The sequence below is a fragment of the Lathyrus oleraceus genome, chromosome 5 (assembly GCF_024323335.1).
Source record: "Lathyrus oleraceus cultivar Zhongwan6 chromosome 5, CAAS_Psat_ZW6_1.0, whole genome shotgun sequence".
Lineage (NCBI taxonomy): Eukaryota > Viridiplantae > Streptophyta > Magnoliopsida > Fabales > Fabaceae > Lathyrus > Lathyrus oleraceus.
Window position 1 is genome coordinate 142,285,534 of NC_066583.1, and position 3,857 is coordinate 142,289,390.

At 33.4% G+C, this 3,857-nt stretch overlaps 1 long non-coding RNA gene across 1 annotated transcript; it reads left to right on the forward strand.

The window, feature by feature from the left end:
• The first annotated feature begins 1,533 nt into the window (after window positions 1-1,533).
• LOC127078749 (uncharacterized) lies at window positions 1,534-3,566 on the forward strand. Its single transcript, XR_007787869.1, has 2 exons — window positions 1,534-1,924; window positions 3,284-3,566. It is a non-coding gene; the product is annotated as an uncharacterized LOC127078749 (long non-coding RNA).
• The last annotated feature ends 291 nt before the right edge of the window (window positions 3,567-3,857 follow it).

The following is a 3,857-nucleotide window of genomic DNA, read 5'->3' on the forward strand; positions in this document are numbered from 1 at the left end:
ATAGTCTGTACTTCGTAGGGGAAAATGAAATGATATGTGCCATAGTCTATACCATACAAGGCAATAGGAAACGAATGCCAGAGTCTGAAACTCCATAAGGGCAAAATGAGAAATTATGCCACAATCTATAACTGTATAGACACTAAAAGAGGTAGCAAGAGTCTGTAACCCTATGGGCATAAAGAATGAATGTCAAAGTCTATAACTTTATAGGCAGAAATAAATGGAGCTTTGCCAAAGTCTATAATTGTATATGCAAAAGAAAGGTTGCCAGAGTCTGCAACTCTATAGGGCAAAAGAGAGTTTGCCACAGTCTGTAACTATGTATGGCAAGAATGCTAAAGTTTGTACTTTATAGGCAAGGAATAAAGGATGCCAAAATTTGTAACTGTAGGTAGTGCATGAAGAAATTGATTAGGAAATGGGTGTGTGAACCTAAGGTAATGATCCCAGAATATGTATGGACATCAAGGAGAGGAGAGTATGATTAGTTATCCAATGAGGAAAGATTGATCGATGTGCTTGAAGAAGACCTTATCAATTACTTGATTTGACTTACAATAAAGTCTGTGAACGAAGGCAAATGGTTTGAATAGCTAGGGCCTACGCCCCGTACGCAAAGGTACTATAGACAAGGGTAGGAGAAACTTCATATCATCATTCTTCATTGCTTAAGGCTCATGGCGAACAACTCGAATCAAGATTGACAAGTGTTAGCCTTTGTTGTGCTTGAGAAGTAGTCCACTTTGTCTGCTATGCTTGACTTGTACTGACTTTGAAGTTTTAAACTTGGATTTGAATCTTGAGATCTTTAGCTCCTGAGATCCAGTACAACTTGGATACAAAGGACTTACCTTATCAAGTTATCAAGGGACTTTTGATCACTTGAATAGGCTTGGGAAATTGAGCACAATGCAAAGGATTTGGTTGATCAAAGTAAACTTTGATCAACATAACTAATGGGAAAATATAATTTGAATTATATACACAATAAACCTAATAATTTGATCAATCCAATTGCATCTATACAAATCCTAAACTAAAGGAACATGCAAAATCAGGAATGTCTTAAATCCTAGGGGTAAATAGTCAATATACAAAAATTTGATTAAAATGGAATTTAGAATCAGGACTATTTAGAATTAATTAAAACCAGTTAATTAATTAAAAATAACACATGGATATATGATAAAACAACATTAGGCTAAGTCTAATTAACTTAAACCTAAAGTTTCTAATGATTTTCAATAATCAATTAAATCATAATTAACTAATTAAATCACAATTAACCAATTAAGTCACAATTATCCAATTAACCTAATAATCATAATTAATCATATTAACCTAATAATCATAATTAATCATATTAACCTAATAATCATAATTAATCACATTAACCTAATAATCATAATTAATCACATTAATCATAATTAACCAAAATATATATTAATAAAAAAAATTAAAAATTTATTGAGACTAATTAATATTAACTAATTAAACACTAATTAATCAAGTATTAGGGGAGGGGGTGCAAGCCCTATTGCAAAGGTTGGAGAGAGCAAACCGGATTCATAGCCCCATCAAACAAAGAAGGGCGTGCCAACTAAAACAAAGAGGAAACGGCCACAATCGCTTATGCAGAAAAGCGAACACATTCACTAAATTGAAAACGCTTATGCAAAACAAAAAAAGGTCAGGATTGCGTCTGTCGTCGTCACTTCCGCTCGCGTTTTGGAATTCAGAATCACACGTTTTGGATCAACATCGTTGTGGAGCATTGCATTTCAGGATTCATCGTTCATGATTCTCGTTTGTGCGTTCTGATTGGAGCATCGCGTACTCAATGATTCGAGGGTTCAACAACAACTAACAAATTGTGGATTGAATTGAATACTCACCGGTTTCAACGCAGGGGCGAAAACAGGTATGAATATTCCACTGCTTTGCTCTGCCTCTTCTTTGTGTCACTTCTTCTATTGAACTCGCGTGTGAGATTGATTGTGTAACAATGCCTTTTCGAATTCGTGTGTGTGTTTGATTATGATGAATGCGTTTGCGTTACGTTGAGTATTTGTTGCTTGCTGCGTAATGATGTGTGTGCATGGTGAGAATAATTTGGAATGGTTTAGCTTGATGATGGAATGAATAAAACTGAATCCAGAGAAATTGAATGAGAGTGAGAGATATTTTTGGAGAGTTCTGAGATTGTGATTGAAAAATTCTGAGGTTGAAGATAGGTCAGTTCTATTTATAGAGTTCTCTCCTTCCCAGTTCTGTTAGAAATTCATTCTAAATGTAAATGAAATTTAACTGAGAATCCTTGAAATTAAGTTAGTTGATCTGTTAGCAAATTGTTAAATTTTGTTAGGTATGTTATGAGTTGATGAAATTTGACTATGGTTGTTGTGAATGATTAAAATGGTTAGTAAATTCTGTTAGTTAACTGTTGCAGTTTAGTTTTTGTTATGTGTAGTTAGTAGTTAGTGAATATGATAAGTGAATGCGAGCTATTGGTTTGTGGTGTGAATTTCCCCGTTATGAATGTACTGCTTAGCTAATTGTGATGGCTGAATGTTAGGTATTGGACTGTGAATTGGTCTGCTATTGACTGGTGTTATAGTTTTGTTGCAATATTTACTGCCACCATTAAAACCCTGTTATTTACTGTCAATTCATATGATAGCTGATTATGATGTTATCGTTATCTAAAATTGATTGGTGGATGCTAGCAACACTTAGTTAGTTCATGTGTTGCTAAGTCACTTGCTTGTGAACTGCTTGGCTCGAATGCCCTTAATTAAATATTTAATCAGAAGGGAATTCTAGCACTAAGGTTATAGGTGTGAAATTTGCTTAACATTGTGGACTATTGTGATATATTAATAACTCTGCTATTGTCCTAATGTTAGATTTTTCTGTTATGACAGTTTTTCAATGCATTTGAAGTGAATTAGAAACTTAGCTATGTTGTATTATGCCATTAAAAGAAAGATGCTAATCATAATGTCAAATAAATTAGAAGGTTTTGTCATGCTATGGATGAGCTGTTGTTTTGTATTGCTACTTGAATTAGTGAAGTGAGTTTAGCAAAAAGGTGATAGATTGTTTAATTAGATGCAATTGGAATGATTTTTGGGAATTGGAGCCTTTTGAAACGAAATGTTGGAACCAAAATGCTTAGTGAGTTAGATGTTGGTTTGAAATGGTGATGGTTTTAATGCTTGGTTTTGGTGGCTTGAATGTATATTCAATGGAACTCATGCCTCACTCATGATTTTTGTAGGTAATCAAGCAAGGCATAACCCAAGCTAGTGGAAATCAACATGGTGAAGATGATGGATGAAGAAAGATGAAGATGAACTTTTAGGATTGTTAGATGGTGTTGACTTTGGTCAAATGTTGACCAAAAAATCAACATTTGACTAAAAGTCAACAATTGACTAAAAGTCAACAATTGACTAAAAGTCAACATTACAAGAATGTTCAATTTTGTAAACATGCTTATGGACAGTGTACATTGTGATTTGAATGAAATATAATGAATGGTGAAAAGTTAACTTATTAAATCAAGGCCTCACTTTCAAATATAAGAACTTCCTATTAAAATAATCTTGAATTCAATATATGCATTATGAATAAATTGATTAAATGAAACAAGAATTGAATGATATGAATGATATAAATGCAATCATGCCAAGTATCAAATGGACTAAGGACCAATTACTAGACCACCAGGACCAAATAGCATGATGCATGAATTAGGGTTTTCAAGTGATATGAACCATCACAAATGTCAAGCATACTTGATTGAGGTTTTCATGGATTGATTCTAAGACCAAGATGAAAGTCATATAAAT